Raw genomic sequence first — 22,056 nt, 5'->3', positions numbered from 1 at the left:
AGACTCCCGGGGAACCTTTGTAAATACTGACACACTCACGGGGACCCTCTGTAAATACTGACACACACCCGGGGACCCTCTGTAAATACTGACACAATCCCGAGGACACACTGTAAATTCTGACACTCTCCCGGGGACACGTTGTAAATTCTGGCACACGCCCGGAGACACTCTTTAAATACTGACACACTCCCGGAGGCACACTGTAAATACTGACACACTCCCGGAGACACTCTGTAAACACTGACACACTCCCCGGGACATTCTGTCAATACTGACACACTCCCGGAGACACTCTGTAAATACTGAAACGCTCCTGTGGACCCTCTGTATATACTGACACACTCCCGGGGACCCCCTGTAAATATTGAAACTCTCCCGGGGACCCTCTGTAAATACAGACACACTCCTGGAGACACTCTGTAAATACTGAAACACTCCCGGAGGCACTCTGTAATTACTGACATCCTCCCGGAATCTCTCTGTAAATACTAACACACTCCCCGGGACACTCTGTAAATACTGACACACTCCCGGAGACCCCCTGTAACTATTGACACACTCCTGGGGATCATCTGCAAAAAATGGCACACTCCCGAGGTCAGCCTGCAAATACTGACATTTTCCCAGGACACCCTCTGCAATTATTGTCACACTCCCATGGAACGACTTTAAATATTGACAATCTCCCGAGGACCCTTTGTAAAAACAGACAGACTCCCGGGGAACCTTTGTAAATACTGACACACTCACGGGGACCCTCTGTAAATACTGACACACACCCGGGGACCCTCTGTAAATACTGACACAATCCCGAGGACACACTGTAAATACTGACACACTCCCGCGGACCCACTGTAAATACAGGCACAGTCTTGTGGACACTCTGTAATTACTGACACACACCCGGGTACTCTCTGTAAATAGTGACACACACCTGGGGACCCTTTGTAAATGCTGACACACTCCCAGGGAACATCTGTAAATACTGACACACTCCCGGGGACCCTCTGTACTTACTGACACACACCCGGGGACCCTCTGTAAATACAGACACACTCCCTGGCGGCCACTGGAAATACTGGCACAGTCCCGCGGACCCTCTGTAAATACTGACACACACCTGGCGACCCTCAGTAAATATTGACACTTTCCCGGGGACCCTCTGTAAATACTGACACACCCCCGGGGATACTTTGTAAATACTGACACACCCCCGGGGATACACTGTAAATACTGACACACCCCCGGGGACACTCTGTAAATACTGACACACCCCCGGGGACACTCTGTAAATACTGACACACTCCCGGGGACACTCTGTAAATGGTGACACACTCCCGGGGTCCCCCTGCAAAGACTGACAGACTCTTGGGGACAATCTGGAAATATTGATACCCTCCCGGGGACCATCTGTAAATACTGACTCACTCCTGGGGACCCTCTGTAATTACTGGCACACTCCCGGGTTCCCTTTGTAACTACTGATACTCTCCTGGGCAGCATCTACAAATAATGACACACTCCCGAGGTAAGTCTCCAAATACCGACACTCTTCCAAAACACACTCTGCAAATATTGACACACTCCCGTGGACCCTCTGTAAATAGTGACACACACCTGGGGACACACTGTAAATACTGACACACCCCCAGGGACCCATTGTTAATACTGACACACTCACGTGGACACTCTGGAAATACTGACAAACTCCCGGGGACCCTCTGTAAATACTGCCACACACTCCCTGAGTCCCACTGTAAATACTGACACATTCCCAGGGACCCTCTGTAAATGCTGCCACACACCCAGGGACCCTCTGTAAATACTGGCACAGTCCCGGGGACCCTCTGTAATTATTGACATACTCCCGGTGACCCTCTGTAAATACTGACACACTAACGGGGACCCTGTGTAAATTCTGACACACTCACGGGGACTCAATGTAAACACTGACACACGCCGAGGGGCTCTTTGTAAATACTGACACACACCCAGGGACCCACTGTTAATGCAGACACACTCCCAGGGACCCCCTGTATACACTGACATTGTCCCGGGGACACTCTGTAAATACAGATACACTCCCGGGGACCGTCTGTAAATACTGACTCACTCCTGTGGACCCTCTTTAAAAACTGACACACTCCCGGGTTCAGTCTGTAAATACTGACACACTCAAGGGGACTATCTGCAAATAATGACATACTCCGGAGGTAAGACTGCAAATACTGACACTCTCGTGAGTCATCCTCTGCAATTTATGACACACTCCCGGGGACACTCTGTAAATACTGACACACTCCCGGAGACACTCTGTAAACACTGACACACTCCCGGTGACCCTCTGTAAATACTGACACACTCCCGGAGACACTCTGTAACCACTGACAAACTCCCGGGGACACTCACTGAACAATGACACACTCCCGGAGACTCTCTGTAATACTGACACACTCCCTGGGACACTCTTTAAATGCTGGCACACTCCCAGAAACACACTGTAGTACTGACACTCTCCCCGGAACACTCTGTAAATAATGACACTCGCTCGGGGACCCTCTGTAAATACTGACACACTCCCGGAGACCCCCTGTAAATACAGACACACACCCGGGGACCATCTGTAAATACTGAGACACCCCCGGGGACAGTCTGTAAATACTGACTCACTCCTGGGGACCCACTGTAAATACTGACACACTCCCGGGTTCCCTCTGTAAATATTGACACACTCCTGGGGATCATCTGCAAAAAATGGCACACTCCCGAGGTCAGTCTGCAAATACTGACATTTTCCCAGGACACCTCCTGCAATTATTGTCACACTCCCAGGGAACGACTTTAAATATTGACAATCTCCCGAGGACCCTTTGTAAAAACAGACAGACTCCCGGGGAACCTTTGTAAATACTGACACACTCACGGGGACCCTCTGTAAATACTGACACACTCCCGGGGACCCTCTGTAAATACTGACACAATCCCGAGGACACACTGTAAATTCTGACACTCTCCCGGGGACACGTTGTAAATTCTGGCACACGCCCGGAGACACTCTTTAAATACTGACACACTCCCGGAGGCACACTGTAAATACTGACACACTCCCGGAGACACTCTGTAAACACTGACACACTCCCCGGGACATTCTGTCAATACTGACACACTCCCGGAGACACTCTGTAAATACTGAAACGCTCCTGTGGACCCTCTGTATATACTGACACACTCCCGGGGACCCCCTGTAAATATTGAAACTCTCCCGGGGACCCTCTGTAAATACAGACACACTCCTGGAGACACTCTGTAAATACTGAAACACTCCCGGAGGCACTCTGTAATTACTGACATCCTCCCGGAATCTCTCTGTAAATACTAACACACTCCCCGGGTCACTCTGTAAATACTGACACACTCCCGGAGACCCCCTGTAACTATTGACACACTCCTGGGGATCATCTGCAAAAAATGGCACACTCCCGAGGTCAGCCTGCAAATACTGACATTTTCCCAGGACACCCTCTGCAATTATTGTCACACTCCCATGGAACGACTTTAAATATTGACAATCTCCCGAGGACCCTTTGTAAAAACAGACAGACTCCCGGGGAACCTTTGTAAATACTGACACACTCACGGGGACCCTCTGTAAATACTGACACACACCCGGGGACCCTCTGTAAATACTGACACAATCCCGAGGACACACTGTAAATACTGACACACTCCCGCGGACCCACTGTAAATACAGGCACAGTCTTGTGGACACTCTGTAATTACTGACACACACCCGGGTACTCTCTGTAAATAGTGACACACACCTGGGGACCCTTTGTAAATGCTGACACACTCCCAGGGAACATCTGTAAATACTGACACACTCCCGGGGACCCTCTGTACTTACTGACACACACCCGGGGACCCTCTGTAAATACAGACACACTCCCTGGCGGCCACTGGAAATACTGGCACAGTCCCGCGGACCCTCTGTAAATACTGACACACACCTGGCGACCCTCAGTAAATATTGACACTTTCCCGGGGACCCTCTGTAAATACTGACACACCCCCGGGGATACTTTGTAAATACTGACACACCCCCGGGGATACACTGTAAATACTGACACACCCCCGGGGACACTCTGTAAATACTGACACACCCCCGGGGACACTCTGTAAACACTGACACACTCCCGGTGACCCTCTGTAAATACTGACACACTCCCGGAGACACTCTGTAACCACTGACAAACTCCCGGGGACACTCACTGAACAATGACACACTCCCGGAGACTCTCTGTAATACTGACACACTCCCTGGGACACTCTTTAAATGCTGGCACACTCCCAGAAACACACTGTAGTACTGACACTCTCCCCGGAACACTCTGTAAATAATGACACTCGCTCGGGGACCCTCTGTAAATACTGACACACTCCCGGAGACCCCCTGTAAATACAGACACACACCCGGGGACCATCTGTAAATACTGAGACACCCCCGGGGACAGTCTGTAAATACTGACTCACTCCTGGGGACCCACTGTAAATACTGACACACTCCCGGGTTCCCTCTGTAAATATTGACACACTCCTGGGGATCATCTGCAAAAAATGGCACACTCCCGAGGTCAGTCTGCAAATACTGACATTTTCCCAGGACACCTCCTGCAATTATTGTCACACTCCCAGGGAACGACTTTAAATATTGACAATCTCCCGAGGACCCTTTGTAAAAACAGACAGACTCCCGGGGAACCTTTGTAAATACTGACACACTCACGGGGACCCTCTGTAAATACTGACACACACCCGGGGACCCTCTGTAAATACTGACACAATCCCGAGGACACACTGTAAATTCTGACACTCTCCCGGGGACACGTTGTAAATTCTGGCACACGCCCGGAGACACTCTTTAAATACTGACACACTCCCGGAGGCACACTGTAAATACTGACACACTCCCGGAGACACTCTGTAAACACTGACACACTCCCCGGGACATTCTGTCAATACTGACACACTCCCGGAGACACTCTGTAAATACTGAAACGCTCCTGTGGACCCTCTGTATATACTGACACACTCCCGGGGACCCCCTGTAAATATTGAAACTCTCCCGGGGACCCTCTGTAAATACAGACACACTCCTGGAGACACTCTGTAAATACTGAAACACTCCCGGAGGCACTCTGTAATTACTGACATCCTCCCGGAATCTCTCTGTAAATACTAACACACTCCCCGGGTCACTCTGTAAATACTGACACACTCCCGGAGACCCCCTGTAACTATTGACACACTCCTGGGGATCATCTGCAAAAAATGGCACACTCCCGAGGTCAGCCTGCAAATACTGACATTTTCCCAGGACACCCTCTGCAATTATTGTCACACTCCCATGGAACGACTTTAAATATTGACAATCTCCCGAGGACCCTTTGTAAAAACAGACAGACTCCCGGGGAACCTTTGTAAATACTGACACACTCACGGGGACCCTCTGTAAATACTGACACACACCCGGGGACCCTCTGTAAATACTGACACAATCCCGAGGACACACTGTAAATACTGACACACTCCCGCGGACCCACTGTAAATACAGGCACAGTCTTGTGGACACTCTGTAATTACTGACACACACCCGGGTACTCTCTGTAAATAGTGACACACACCTGGGGACCCTTTGTAAATGCTGACACACTCCCAGGGAACATCTGTAAATACTGACACACTCCCGGGGACCCTCTGTACTTACTGACACACACCCGGGGACCCTCTGTAAATACAGACACACTCCCTGGCGGCCACTGGAAATACTGGCACAGTCCCGCGGACCCTCTGTAAATACTGACACACACCTGGCGACCCTCAGTAAATATTGACACTTTCCCGGGGACCCTCTGTAAATACTGACACACCCCCGGGGATACTTTGTAAATACTGACACACCCCCGGGGATACACTGTAAATACTGACACACCCCCGGGGACACTCTGTAAATACTGACACACCCCCGGGGACACTCTGTAAATACTGACACACTCCCGGGGACACTCTGTAAATGGTGACACACTCCCGGGGTCCCCCTGCAAAGACTGACAGACTCTTGGGGACAATCTGGAAATATTGATACCCTCCCGGGGACCATCTGTAAATACTGACTCACTCCTGGGGACCCTCTGTAATTACTGGCACACTCCCGGGTTCCCTTTGTAACTACTGATACTCTCCTGGGCAGCATCTACAAATAATGACACACTCCCGAGGTAAGTCTCCAAATACCGACACTCTTCCAAAACACACTCTGCAAATATTGACACACTCCCGTGGACCCTCTGTAAATAGTGACACACACCTGGGGACACACTGTAAATACTGACACACCCCCAGGGACCCATTGTTAATACTGACACACTCACGTGGACACTCTGGAAATACTGACAAACTCCCGGGGACCCTCTGTAAATACTGCCACACACTCCCTGAGTCCCACTGTAAATACTGACACATTCCCAGGGACCCTCTGTAAATGCTGCCACACACCCAGGGACCCTCTGTAAATACTGGCACAGTCCCGGGGACCCTCTGTAATTATTGACATACGCCCGGTGACCCTCTGTAAATACTGACACACTAACGGGGACCCTGTGTAAATTCTGACACACTCACGGGGACTCAATGTAAACACTGACACACGCCGAGGGGCTCTTTGTAAATACTGACACACACCCAGGGACCCACTGTTAATGCAGACACACTCCCAGGGACCCCCTGTATACACTGACATTGTCCCGGGGACACTCTGTAAATACAGATACACTCCCGGGGACCGTCTGTAAATACTGACTCACTCCTGTGGACCCTCTTTAAAAACTGACACACTCCCGGGTTCAGTCTGTAAATACTGACACACTCAAGGGGACTATCTGCAAATAATGACATACTCCGGAGGTAAGCCTGCAAATACTGACACTCTCGTGAGTCATCCTCTGCAATTTATGACACACTCCCGGGGACCCTCTGGAAATACGGACAACCTCCCGGGGACACTCTGTAAATACTGATAAACTCCCGGGGATCGTCTGTAAATACTGACTCACTCCTGTGGACCCTTTGTAAATCCTGACACACTCACGGGTTCAGTCTGTAAATACTGACACACTCAAGGGTACCATCTGCAAATAATGACATACTCCTGAGGTAAGTCTGCAAATACTGACACTCTCGCGAGACATCCTCTGCAAATTATGACACACTCCCGGGGACCCTCTGTAAATACTGACAAACTCCCTAGGACCCAGTGTAAAAACTGACACACTCCCCGGGACCCTCTGTAAATACTGACACACTCCCAGGTTCCCTCTGTAAAAACTGATACTCTCCTGGGCAGCATCTGCAAATAATGACACAATCCCGAGATAAGTCTCCAAATACTGACACTTTCCCAAAACACACGCTATAAATATTGACACACTCCCGTGGACCCTCTGTAAATAGTGACACACACCTGGGGACTCTCTGTAAATAATGACACACTCCCAGGGACCCTATGTAAATACTGACACACTCCCGGGGACCTCTGCAAATACAGACACACTCCCTGAGTCCCACTGTAAATACTGACACACTCCCAGGGACCCACTGTTAAAACAGACACACTCCCGGGGACCCCCTGGAATTACTGACAGCCTCCCGGGGACACTCTGTAAATACTGATACAGTCCCGGGTCCGTCTGTAAATACTGACTCACTCCTGTGGACCCTCTGTAAATACTGACACACTCCCGAGGTCAGTCTGCAAATACTGACATTCTCGCGAGACATCCTCTGCAATTTATGACACACACCCGGGGACCCTCTGTAAATACTGACAGACTCCCGGGGTCCCTCTGCAAATACTGACAAACCCCCAGCGACCCTATGCAAATATTGACACACTCCCGGGTCCCTCCTTAAATACTGACACATGCCTGTGGACCCTCTGTAAATAATGACACACTCCCGGGGACACTCTAATTACTGACACACTCCCAAGGTCCCCCTGTAAATACTGACACACTCCCTGGGACCCTCTGTAAATACTGACACAATCCTGTGGACACTCTAATTACTGACACATTCCCAAGGTCCCCCTGTAAATACTGACACACTCCCCGGGACCCTCTGTAAATACTGACACAATCCCGTGGACACTCTAATTACTGACACACTCCCAAGGTCCCCCTGTAAATACTGACACACTCCCTGGGACACTCTGTAAATAATGACACACTCCCCGGGACACCCTATAAATACTGACACACTCCCCTGGACACTCTGTAAATACTGACAGACTCCCGGGGACACTCTAATTACTGACACACTCCCAAGGCCCCCCCTGTAAATACTGACACACTCCCCTGGACACTGTAAATAATGACACACTCCCCTGGACCCTCTGTAAATACTGACACGCTCCCGTGGACACCCTGTAAATACTGACACACTTCCGGTTTGCAATGCTTTCTTCTCAGTCTGTCAGCATCATCTGACAAACATTACATCATAGAATGCTAGAATGATACAGCACAGAAGGAGGCGAATCGATCCATCGGGCCTGTGCTGGATCTTTGAAAGAGCTGTCCCGTTAATTCCACTCACCTGCTCTTTCTGCATAGACCTTGAAATCATATCCCATCAAACATTTATCCAATTGCCTTTTGAAAGTTACTATTGAATCTGCTTCCACCGCTCTTCCAGGCAGCACATTCCAGATCACAACAACTCGCTGTGCAGAAAAATGTTTCGTCATGTCGCCTCTGGTTCTGTTTTTTCCAATCAACTTAAATCTGGGTCCTCTGGTTACTGACCCTTCAGCCACTGGAATCAGTTTCTCCTCATTCACTCTATCGAAACCAGTCATGATTTTGAACTACTCTATCACATCTCCCATAATTCTCTGTGCTCTAAGCAGACACATCCCAGCATCTCCAGTCCCTCCACATAACTGAATTCCCTCATCCATGGCACAATTCTGCTTCTGCCCGATTCCATTACCAAAAAATTCCCTCTCAGCATCACTTCAACACAGACAGCTTACTGACATGGGAGGGATTCAACCTGTAAATATTATACCGCTTGTAGTGTATGTACCCGTCTACCTTTAAGGGAACTATTGAATGTAACCGTTCACCTTTAAGGGAACTACTTTAGGTGTGGCACTATTTGTTTGGCTTCTGTATACTGTAATACCGATAGTGACCACACCAGTATATAAGTGTTGTGGCAGGATTGCTGGGGCAGATTCGCCCTGACCTTCGAATAGTAAAGACCTGTTTGTTACTCCTAAAGTCTGTGTCGTTATTAACCGTACAACCCACAGACTTTACAGTGGCGACGAGTCCGATCGTACCCTGTGGCAAGACTACCAAAGCAACGAAGAGCGTCGAAGAGAGGCAACCGCCCTCGTCGTGCTGCTGAAAGAAAACACGAGGCTGCAGCAGGAGGAAGGAGGAAGACTTTAGCAATAAAAGCTTCCATCTGCAACAGGCACTGACTACCCTTCTACCACGGTGCGGAGTGAGCCGATCAGCTGGAAACAAGGCGGCCGCGGAGACTGTGAGTAGGGGAAGGTGTAGAGCACATCCGGAGGATAAGGGCTATGCACTCGACCACGGTCGAGGGGGAATGGAGCCAGTCAGAAAGTCGGGTCCAACGGCGTCGTGAGACAGTCGGACCTCGGTCGGCGGGAAAAGCCGGGCAGCGACCGCAGCCATGAAGCGCTGAGACTGGGAGTAGGCGCGGGAAGAGAAACCCAGCTGCAGCCGGGGAGGGAAACACCGGTCTGCGAGAGGGCTGGGAGGCGAACAGGAACCGTGCGGGTGGGAGAGAGAGACAGAGCCGAGCAAGGGGAGAGAGACTGTGCGAGAGCCAGTCCAGCGGCTGAGCTGTTCTCCACCAACGGGGTACCCAGAGCCAGTAGAACTGAACGTGCGGGAGAGGGAGAGACAGAGCCGAGCAAGGGGAGAGGGACTGTGCGAGAGCCAGTCCAGCGGCTGAACTGTTCTCCACCAACGGGGTACCCAGGGCCGGTAGAACTGAACGTGCGGGAGGGAGAGCGACAGAGCCGGGTACGGAGAGAGAGACTGCGCGAGAGCCAGTCCAGCGGCTGAACTGTCCTCCGTTAACGGGGTGTACCCAGCGCCGGTAGAGCCGTGCGGGCGGGAGGAAAAGACAGAGCCGAGTAAGGGGAGCTGTGCGAGAGCCAGCCAGCGGCTGAACCTGTCCGCTGTGGGGAAAGCGTACCCCTTCCACCAGGAAGAAACGCGGGAAGCTGCCATTAGGCGGAGGAGACGACAGAAGCGGGAAACCGCCATTGAAGTGGGCGGGGAGAGAAAGGAAGAGCGGGAAACCGCCACTTTCGCGGGAAAACCGCCATCTTAACTGACATACCGCCATTGAAGTGGGCGGGGAGAGAACGGAAGAGCGGGAAACCGCCACTTTCGCGGGAAAACCGCCATCTTAACTGACATACCGCCATTGAAGTGGGCGGGGAGAGAAGGAAAGAGCGGGAAACCGCCGATTTCGCGGGAAAACCGCCATCTTAGAAATAAACAAATAAATAAGAATACTTAAAGAAATACTGGTGCTGCTCCCAAGGGAAGAAAGATGCCTAATCGAGGGAATATTAACAACTTTAATTCTGAAATAGAAGACTGGGCCACGTACGTGGAAAACATAGAGATCTATTGTGAAGCCAAAAAAATAGAGGAAGATGACAAGGCGATAACATTGCTAAACTCGATGGGGGCAAAAACATACGGGCTCTTGAAGCATCTAATAGCACCAGATAAACCAGCGGATCAGACCTTCAAAGAGATTGTGGCTGTGCTGAAGGACCACTTGAACCCCACACCGTTGATGCTGGCTGAACGATTCAAATTCTACGCAAGAACGCAGAGGAAAGACGAAAGCAATGCGGAGTACTTGGTCGAACTGCGTAGGCTAGCGAAATACTGCCAGTTCGGAGGGAATCTGACAGAAGCACTGCGGGACAAGTTTGTATGCGGATTGTCCAAAGAAGGGATGCAGAAGCGACTACTGGAAGAGAACGACCTCACACTGGACAGGGCTGTCTTTATAGCTGCATTGCACGAAGCCGCAGTGAAAGGAACGGCGGAAATGCAACTAAAGGCGGCAGCACTCGGGGTGGACCAAATTACTTTAAGCACAACAAAATGCTACCGTTGTGGGAAGACAACGCATGACCAGAATCAATGCTGGTTTAAGAACCAAGAGTGTAGGAAATGTGGCAAACTGGGTCACATCGCGAAGGTATGCCGGTCAGGGAAGAAGACCAACAATCAAAGGAAGCCACCACAAGAAAAGTGCGACAAGGTACACAAGGCGGCTGAGAAGAGTTCAGACGAACAGAATTCAGACTCAGACCCAAACAACCAGGAGCTGGGTAGTCTGAGAATCCACAATGTGGGTAAAGAAACGGATCTACAAACCATCTGGGTCATACTAAAAATAGCTGGAGTCCAAGTAAGGATGGAGCTGGACACTGGATCAGCTCTATCAGTCATCAACCGAAGGGACTACCACCGGCTATTCTCTCACATACCTTTAAGAAATATCAAGTTCGTATTACAGACATACACGGGGCATAACGTATACCCCATGGGGAAAATAAGAGTCAAGGTGAGAGATAGGGGTAAAGAACACCCAAGAATGAACTTGTACGTATTACCTGAAGGAGGACCACCACTTCTAGGACGGGAGTGGGTTAAGAAAATAGATATGGAATGGCACTACCTAAAAGCCATAATGAGGGAGGACTCGGTGCAAGCTATCAGCTCAGATTCTGAAATGGATGACGATAAGACCAATTCAAATATGGAAGACAAGGCTAAAAGGGACTTGCCGACGATGGGGAAGGAAACGAAGACATGCAGAAGGACTTATGTTACCAAGAAGAATAAAGCTGCAGAGCAGAACTCCAGGTTGACAGAGAATTCTGAGCCTGTTCAAGCAAAGGATTCATCCACGACGGAAGAACACCGAGTTCGGACTCAAACTTATGTCAAAGTACGACAACAATTAGAACAGTTGAGTGACCGTCTCGTGCAAGAGATGAAAAATATGGAAAAGTTCTGGGACACCGAATGGGATAACCTGGAAAGACAACAGAGACAGCTAGAATATTTACAGAATGAACCAAAGGAAGAGGAATCTTCAGGAAGCCAGGATTTTATCCCAGTTCATCTCTACGACTCGTTGCAAGCAGAGTGTAACAAGTTGAAAGAACAGTATGAACAGGCCCAGACTACAATCCTGGAAGGGGTTAACTCGGCAACCTCCGAAAAGCTAGTTTTAGTGAAAGCATCTGAACAGCTAAAGGTTGAACATGAGCGAGAATTACAAAGGCTGCAGGAAATGTTTGATGAGCTCCAGGCCAAGACAGACTCATCGGTAGAGATTCCATCCATCGATGAAAAATTAGAGGTGGAAGACATAGCAGAACATGAAATTCAAGATGTCCAAGAACTCATTAAATTATTGAAGGCAACCCAGGACAAATATGAGGCGGCAATGGCCGAGGTTCAACAACTTGAAGAACATATTCAACTAGGAATCCGGGCAGTGGAAGGAAAGGCAACTGGAAGGATCACAGAGACTGTAGGAATGGCCCCTGAACAGGAGTTAGAGAACATCAAGGCGCATCTTCTTCGAGCGCTTAAAACCAAAGTACCGGAGGAAAGGAAGGTGAAAACATTGGAGGGAAAGGTGGATGAAGTGGAGAAGACTCTAATCCACAGTGTCCCCATAGAAGAGTTAACGGCCAGCCAACTCTTACACACGCTGAGGGACAAGACTCCAAAATGGGAACACGAGTTTCAGGGTTCAAAGGGAAAGAATTCGGAGCTTCCAAAAGTCACGGAGATAGCTGAGGGGGCAACACAGCTTTTACAAGGATGCCAAAAGTACGCTGAATTGCGTCAAGGGGAACAGAAGGGGGTGGAAACAGATACTCCAGTAGAAGGATTAAATAGCCTGACAACGAAATCCCCGATGGAAGGGAAGGTATTGAACTCACAAATGAGGCCAGTAGTGAAGGAATGACAGACATCCCCGGAAGAGCGGAATGAATATGAATGTTTGAAGAAGTCTTTTCAAGAAAGATGGTTAGGGAAGGAACCACCGTCGGCTAACGTTCAGATGGATAAGAAGGAAGTAGAAGGGCCTCTCACTGGCCTAACTCAGACGACCCCGAATATTACCATGACCTGTTGAGTGACACTGAATATTACGAGGATCTGGTCTGCTCAGTTTGTGATGAAAACTCCCAAAGTGCTGAAATCCGGATGAAGCACTTAAGGTCTAAGGAACATAGAGAGTTGGTGGCGCTACAGCTGGCAGCCGAGAAAGGAGCTCCGAGAGTGTCAAAAAGGCAGAAAAGGAAAAGAAGAAGCAGAAGATAATACCTGTCTAAAATATTAGCACTTCTACCATCTCAGGCGGGACACTCCGAAAGGAACTAAATTAGTTGAAAAACTGGAAAATATCAAGACAGCCAGTTGGTTGTAAAAGTCCACACTGCTGGTTCAACAGGACGAAAGTTCAAGCTGTTACGTCAAGAAAAAGGCTATGGAGGAGTCACGCTAGCCATGTGAACTGGCTACACCAAAGAGATGTTGCTTGGAACGAGTCAAGATCAGAGACTGAATCTATGAACTGTTTCCGCAGAGACTGAACCTGTGAACTGTTCCCACCAAGATTATATCTGTAAATTGTTTTATATGACATTGACTCCACCGAGATTATATCTGTAATTTGTTTTATAGGAAGTTGAAGATATGTATGTTTAACGGGGACTCTGTAAGTAATAAGCTAAAAAGGGAGGATTGTAGTGTATGTACCCGTCTACCTTTAAGGGAACTATTGAATGTAACCGTTCACCTTTAAGAGAACTACTTTAGGTGTGGCACTATTTGTTTGGCTTCTGTATACTGTAATACCGATAGTGACCACACCAGTATATAAGTGTTGTGGCAGGATTGCTGGGGCAGATTCGCCCTGACCTTCGAATAGTAAAGACCTGTTTGTTTGTTACTCCTGAAGTCTGTGTCGTTATTAACCGTACAACCCACAGACTTTACACCGCTAACACTCAGTGCCCATTAAAGTTCCAGCCTTGTTGATGCTTGATATATATTTTCAATACAGAGACCATAGCAGTCACTTTACTGCCCCAGTGTTAATGGGTGAGCAGCAGTCAGTGTCTGGGACATTGATATTCGGTCAGCAGCCTCACAGTGCCCGGTGTCCTGTTTACACAAACACTCTCCCAGTAAGGCCCCATCTGGAGTAACTGTGTTCAGTTCTGGGCCCCGCTCCTCAGGAAGGAGATATTGGCCTTGGAGGGAGTGCAGCGCAGATTCACCAGAATGATTCAGGGTCTAAAAGGGTTAAATTATGAGGACAGGTTGCATGGACTATGTTGGAACTCCCTTGTGTATAGAAGGTTAAGGAGTGAACGAATTGCAGTGTTTCAGATGATTAATGAATAGATATGGTAGATAGAGGGAAACTGTTTTCTCTGGTGGGGTGAGTCCAGAACAAGGGGCAAAATCCTTACCATTAGAGCTCGGCTGTTCAGTGGTGCTGTCAGGAAGCACTTCTTCACACAAAGGGTAGTGGAAATCGGGAATACTATCTCCCCCAAAACGCTGTTGAGGCTGGGGGTCAATTAAAAGTTTGAATACTGAGATTGATATATTTTGTTATTGTGTAAGTGTATTAAGCTTACTGAACCAAGGCAGCTAAAAGGAATTAAGGTGCAGACCAGCCATGATCTGATTGAATGCTGGAGCAGGCCTGAGGGCTGAATTCCCTCTTACTGTTCCTATATTTCCATGTTTTTATGACCCAGAAATCCTCGCCATCTCTCCTCACTCGAGTTTGCATTTGTTGTAAAATGAGCAGCGCTGAGCTTCAGCAGATCTTATCGGTGATTTTGATCTGGACATTTCATTGTTCTCAGTCTCTGAGCAGCCTCTGAAAAACAACAAGCTCTCACCTTTTGAAGGCTGTGATTATCTTGCCTACGACACACAGCGTACAACATTCAAATCCGTTAGACACAGGGGATGGAAAGATCAGGCAGACTCAGAGTGACAGTTGGTCCAGATTGGCAGCGAGTAACTTCCTGGTATGCTGGAATTAACCCATGGGGATTCACAGATTCGTCAACGGGGGGAGAATGGAGATTGATGAAACTATCGGGGAACAGGGCTTAACATGAGCTGGTTGGAAGTGAGATGGGAAGTCAGTCAGCTCTTTTAATGCAGACTGTAACACTGAGCAATCAGGTGCGATAAAAAGATTGAGATCACTGAGGGTACGGTGGTATAGTGGTTATATCGCTGGAATAATGATCCCGAGAACGATAGTTCAAATCCCCCCCCGGAAGTTTGAGAATTTGAATTCAAGTTTAAAAATCTGGGTATGAAAAGCCCGGTATCAGTGAATGTGGCTGACACATGGAGTGGATTTATCCTGTGAATATTATCTCGCTAACACTCAGTGTTCATTAATGTTCAAATAGACATGGGGGGCATGTGTTACTGATTTAGGTGGGATTTGTCTCTGATATGGGAACGATTTGTGTACATGGATCCCTGAATCACTTGGCTCCTCCACAGTTCCTAGATTCTCACCATTTAGAAGATATTCTGATCTTTCTTTCTCAGGTCTGGAGTGGATGAACTCACACGTTCATGCGCAGTGAGTGTTAGAAAGAGAATATTCGGAGGGTAAATCCCTCCCATATCAGTAATGTATCATTAATGGGCGATGGTCTATCAATATCTCAGTCTAGTGTACAGCTTACATTAATCCTTCAACATACAGGCTCTTGGTGATTCTTGATATTTAATTTATACTATATATATATATATAATAAATACAGAGACCATCGCAGTCCCTTTACTTTCTCAGAGTTAGTGGATAAGCAGCAGTCAGGGTCTGGGACATTGATATCTGGCCAGGGGCCTCACAGTGTCGCGTTTCCTGGTTACACAAACACTCTCCCAGCTCTCGCTCTCTCTCTTCACTCTAGTTTGCATATGTTGCGAAATTATCTCCTGTGCTCTTTAAAAGACCTTTTCCGTGCTTCTGATGTGAACAAGCTATTGTTCTCAGTCTGTCAACATCATCTGACAAACATTACATCACAGGATCATCGAATCATACAGCACAGAATGAGGCCATTTGGCCCACCGTGGCTGTTCCGGCTCTTTGAAAGGGCTGTCCAATTAATCCCACTCCCCTGCTCTTTCCACATAGACCTGTAAATCATATCCCGTCTAAAATGTATCCAATTCCCTTTTTAAATTTCCTATTGCATTTGCTTCCAGTGCCCTTTCAGGCAGTGCATTCCAGATCACAACAATTCGCTGTGTAACAAATAGTTTTTCTTCATATCACCTCTGATTCTTTTGCCAATCACCTTAAATCTATGTCCTCTGTCCACTGACCGTTCTGCCACTGGAAACAGCTTATCCTTATTTACTCTATCAAAGCGATTTATGGTTTTGAACACCTCAATCAAATTTCCTCGTAATCTTCTCTGCTCTAAGTAGAACAACCCCAGCTTCTCCAGTCTCTCAACAGAACTGAAGTCCCTCATTCCCGGTGCCAGTCTAATAAATCTCCTCTGCACCCTCTCCAAGGCCTTGACAACCTGCCTACAATGTGGTGCCCAGAATTGGACGCAATGCTCCAGCTGAGGCCTAACCTGTGTTTATAAAGTTTTAGCGATAACTTCCTCTGTGCCGCTATTAATAAAGCTCAGGATCCGGAATGCTTTTTTCACAGCCTTCTCAACTTGTCCTTCCAAGATTTGTGTACATAAACCACAGGACTCTTTGTTCCTGCATCACCTTTAACATTGCGCCATGTTGTTCACATTGCCTCTCCTCATGCCTCCTACCAAAATGCATCACCTCACAACAAACGCCCACTTTTTACAGGCTGACATTGCCTTACTCTCTGATGTGTAAAGAAAACAAAGATGGCTCCCCTTCCATTTGCCTCTCTGGATGGTTCTGCCTCTGCCCGTTTCTATGAACCTTTAATGACACTCAGCTTCACCTCAACACTGATAGGTTACGGACACGGGAGGGATTCAAACTGAAAATATTCTCTCGCTAACACTCAGTGTCCATTAAAGTTACAGCACTGGCGATGCTTGACTTTCAATGTAAATACAGAGACCATCGCAGTCCCGTTTCTGACCCAGTGTAAGCGGAATAGAGGCAGCAGCGGGATAACCTTGGTGGCCCTGGTAATAAAATACCTAGACTGAGGCAGGAGCTGGTTAATCTAGGCAGCCCTGGGAATAAAATTCCCGGACTGAGGTGGGAGCCATGAAACCAGGCGGCCCTGCGAAGGAAATTCCTGGACTGAGGCGGGAGCTGTGAAACCTGGCGGCCCTGGGAATGAATTTCCTGGACTGAGGCAGGAAAAGTGTATTTAACCTGTGCTGTACCTGCCCTGGGAGTGTTTGATGGGGATAGTGTAGAGGGAACTTTACTCTGTATCTAACCCGTGCTGTACCAGCCCTGGGAGTGTTTGGTGGGACAGTGCAGAGGGAACTTCTCTATGTATTAAACTGTGCTGTACCAGCCCTGGGAGTGTTTGGTGGGACAGTGTAGACGGAACTTTACTCTGTATTAACTCGTGCTGTACCTGCCCTGGGAGTGTTTGTTGGGACAGTGTAGAGCAAGCTTTACTCTGTATCTAACCCGTGCTGTACCTGCCCTGGGAGTGTTTGATGGGACATTGTAGAGGGAGCTTTGCTCTGTATCTAACCACGTGCTGTACCTGACCTGGGAGTGTTTGATGGCACAGTGTAGAGGGAGCTTTACTCTGTATCTAACCCGTGCTGTACCTGCCCATGAGTGTTTGATGGGGCAGTGCAGAGGGAACTTTACTCTGTATTAACCAGTGCTGTACCTGCCCTGGGAGTGTTTGATGGGACAGTGTAGAGGGAGCTTTACTCTGCATCTAACCCGTGCTGTACCTGCTCTATGAGTGTTTGGTTGGACAGTGTACATAGATACATAGAAGATAGGAGCAGGAGTAGGCCATTCGGCCCTTCGTGCCTGCTCCGCCATTTAATGAGATCATGGCTGATCCTTTAATTCAGTATCCCGTCCCCGCCTTCTCTCCGTAACCCTTAACCCCTTTTGCCCGTAGAAATATATCTAGATGGAACTTTACTCCATATTAACCAGTGCTGGACCTGCCCTGGGGGTGTTTGATGGGAAAGTGTAGAGGGAGCTTTACTCTGTAACCAACACATGATGGACCTGACCTGGGAGTGTTGGATGGGAAAGTGTAGAGGGAGCTTTATTCTGTATCGAACCTGTGCTATACCAGCCCTGGGAGTGTTTGATGGGACAGTGTCGAGAGAGCTTAACTCTGTATCTTACCCGTGCTGTATGTGATCTGGGACTGTTTAATGGGACAGTATAGAGGGAGCTTTACTCTGTAAATTATCCCTGCTGTATCTGTCCTGGGAATGTATAATGGGATTGTGTAGAGGGAGCTTTTCTCTGTATCTTACCCCTTCTCTATCTGTCCTGGGAGTGCTTGATGGGACAATGTAGAGGGACCTTTACTCTGTATCTAACCCGTGCTGTCGCTGGCCTGCGAGTATTTGATGGGACTGTGTAGAGGGACTTTTACTCTGTACCTAACCCGCGTACCTGCCCTGGTGTGTTTGAAGAGGCAGAGAAAAGAGAGCTTTACTCTGTATCTAACCCATGCTGTCCCTGCCCTGGGAGCACTTGATGGGACTGTGTAGAGGGACTTTTACTCTGTACCTAACCCGCGTACCTGCCCTGGTGTGTTTGAAGAGGCAGTGTAAAGAGAGCTTTACTCTGTATCTAACCCATGCTGTACCTGCCCTGGGAGTGTTTAATGGGACAGTGTAGAGGGAGCTTTAATCTGTACCTAACCCGTGCTGTACCTGCCCTGGGAGTGTATAATGGGACAGTGTAGAGGGAGCTTTACTCTGTATCTAACCCATGCTGTACCAGCCCTGGGAGTGTTTGATGGGACAGTTTAGAGCGAGCTTTACTCTGTATCTAACCCCGTGCTGTACCTGCCCTGGAAATGTTTGATGGGACAGTGTAGAGGGAGCTTTACTCTATTTCTAACCCAGACTGTACCTGCCCTGGGAGTGTTTGATGGGACAGTGTAGAGGGAGCTTTACTCTGTATCTAACCCGTGCTGTACTTGCCCTGGGCGTGTTTGATGGGACAGTGTAGAGGGAGCTTTACTCTGTATCTAACCCATGCTGTACCTGCCCTGGGAGTGTTTGATGGGACAGTGTAGAGGGAGCTTTACTCTCTATCTTACTCGTTCTTTACCTGCCCTGGGAGTGTATGATGGGAAAGTTTTGAGGGTGCTTTACTCTGTATTAAGCAGGGCTGTACCTACTCTGGGAGTGTTTGATGGGGCTGTGTAGGCGGAGTTTTACCCTGTATCTAAACCGTGCTTTACCTGCCCTGGGAGTGTTTAATTGTACAGTGTAAATGGAGGTTTACTCTATAACTTCCTTCTAATCATTTCTCCCTCATATACTTATCTAGCTTCCTGTAAAATGCACCTATGCTATTTGCCACAACTAATCCATTTGGGAGCCAGTTCCACATTCTAACCAGTCTCTGGATGAAGATGTTACTCCTTATTGGATTTATTACTGACTATCTTATATTGATGAATATTAAATAATCTAACCACTGTACCTGCCCTGGGAGTGTTTGTGGAGACAGAGAAGAGAGAGATTTACCCTATAGCTAACTCGTAGTGTCCCTGCCTTGGGAGTCTTTGATGCGACAGTGTAGAGGGAGATTTACTCTGCAGCTAACACATTCAGCACCTGCCCTGGGAGTGTTTGATGCAACTGTGTAGATGGAGATTTACTCTGTAGCTATCTCGTTCAGTACCTGCCCTGGCAGTGTTTGATGGGACAGTGTAGAGGGAGATTTACTTTGTATCTAACCCGTGCAGTCCCTGCCCTGGGAGTGTTTGGAGGGCCAGTGTAGAGGCAGCTTTACTTTGTATCTAACCCATATTGTAATGCCCTGGGAGTGTTTGATGGGACAGTGTAGAGGAAGCTTTATTCCGTATCCAACCCGTGCTCTACCTGCTTTGGTGTGCTTCACCGGACAGTGTAGAGGAAGCTATATTCTCCATCTAACTAGTGATGTATCTGCCCGGGGAGTGTTTCATGGGACCGTGCAGAGGGACCTTTACTCTGTATCCAACCCGTGCTGTCCCTGGCCTGCAAGTATTTGATGGGATATTGTAGAGGGAGTTTTACTCTGTATCTAACCTGTGCTGCACCTGCCCTGGGAGTGTTTGAATGGACATTGTAGAGGGAGTTTTACTCTGTACCTAACCCATGTACCTGCCCTGGGAGTGTTTGAAGAGGCTGTGTAAAGAGAGCTTTACTCTGTATCTAACCCTTGCTGTACCTGCCCTGGGAGTGTTTGAATGGACAGTGTAGAGGGAGCTTTACTCTGTATCTAACCCATGCTCTACCTGCCCTGGGAGTGTTTGAATGGACAGTGTAGAGGGAGCTTTACTCTGTACTAACCCATTCTGTACCTGCCCTGGGAGTGTATGACGGGACAATTTAGAGGGTGCTTTACTCTGTATTAAGCAGGGCTGTACCTACTCTGAGAGTGTTTGATGGGGCTGTGTAGGCGGAGTTTTACTTTGTATCTAAACCGGGCTTTACCTGCCCTGGGAGTGCATGACGGGACAGTTTAGAGGGTGCTTTACTCTGTATTAAGCAGGGCTGTACCGACTCTGGGAGTGTTTGATGGGGCTGTGTAGACGGAGTTTTACCCTGTATCTAAACCGGTCTTTACCTGCCCTGGGAGTGTTTAATTGTACAGTGTAAAGGGAGGTTCACTCTATAACTTCCTTCTAATCATTTCTCCCTCGTATATTTATCTAGCTTCCCGTAAAATGCATCTATGCTACATGCCACATCTAATCCATGTGGGAGCCAGTTGCACATTCTAACCAGTCTCTGGATGAAGATGTTTCTCCTGAATACCTTATTGGATTTATTAGTGACTCTCTTATATTGATGAATCTTGAACAATTTAACCACTGTACCTGCCCTGGGAATGTTTGTGGAGACAGAGAAGAGAGAGATTTACCCTATAGCTAACTCGTAGTATCCCTGCCTTGGGAGTCTTGCATGCGACAGTGTAGAGGGAGATTTACTCTGTAGCTAACACATTCAGCACCTGCCCTGGGAGTGTTTGATGGGACAGTGTAGAGGGAGCTTTACGCTGTATCTAACCCGTACTGTACCTGCCCTGGGAATGTTTGATGGGACAGTGTAGGTGGGGCTTTACACTGTATCTAACCCGTGCTGTACCTGCACTGGGAGTGTTTGATGGGACAGTGTAGAGGGAGCTTTACTCTGTATCTAGCCCGTGCTGTACCTGCCCTGGGAGTGTTTGATGGGACAGTGTATAGGGAGCTTTACGCTGTATCTAACCCGTGCTGTACATGCACTGGGAGTGTTTGATGGGACATTGTAGAGGGGGCTTTACTCTGTATCTAACCCGTGCTGTACCTGCCCTGGGAGTGTTTGATGGGACAGTGTAGAGGGAGCTTTACGCTGTATCTAGCCTGTGCTGTACCTGCACTGGGCGTGTTTGATGCGACAGTGTATAGGGAGCTTAACGCTATATCTAGCCCGTAATGTACCTGCCCTGGGAATGTTTGATGGGACAGTGTAGAGGGGGCTTTACGCTGTATCTAACCCGTGCTGTACCTGCACTGGGAATGTTTGATGGGACAGTGTAGAGGGGGCTTTACGCTGTATCTAACCCGTGATGTACCTGCACTCGGAGTGTTTGATGGGACAGTGTAGAGGGAGCTTTACGCTGTATCTAACCCGTGCTGTAACTGCCCTGGGAATGTTTGATGGGACAATGTAGAGGGAGCTTTATGCTGTATCTAACC

The sequence above is a fragment of the Somniosus microcephalus genome, unplaced genomic scaffold (genome assembly GCF_052327205.1).
Source record: "Somniosus microcephalus isolate GS21.2 unplaced genomic scaffold, FLI_Smic_1.0 unresolved_chr3, whole genome shotgun sequence".
NCBI classification, from domain to species: Eukaryota; Metazoa; Chordata; class Chondrichthyes; order Squaliformes; family Somniosidae; genus Somniosus; species Somniosus microcephalus.
The sequence above is the reverse complement of the archived record's forward strand: the minus strand, read 5'-3'. Positions refer to the sequence as shown.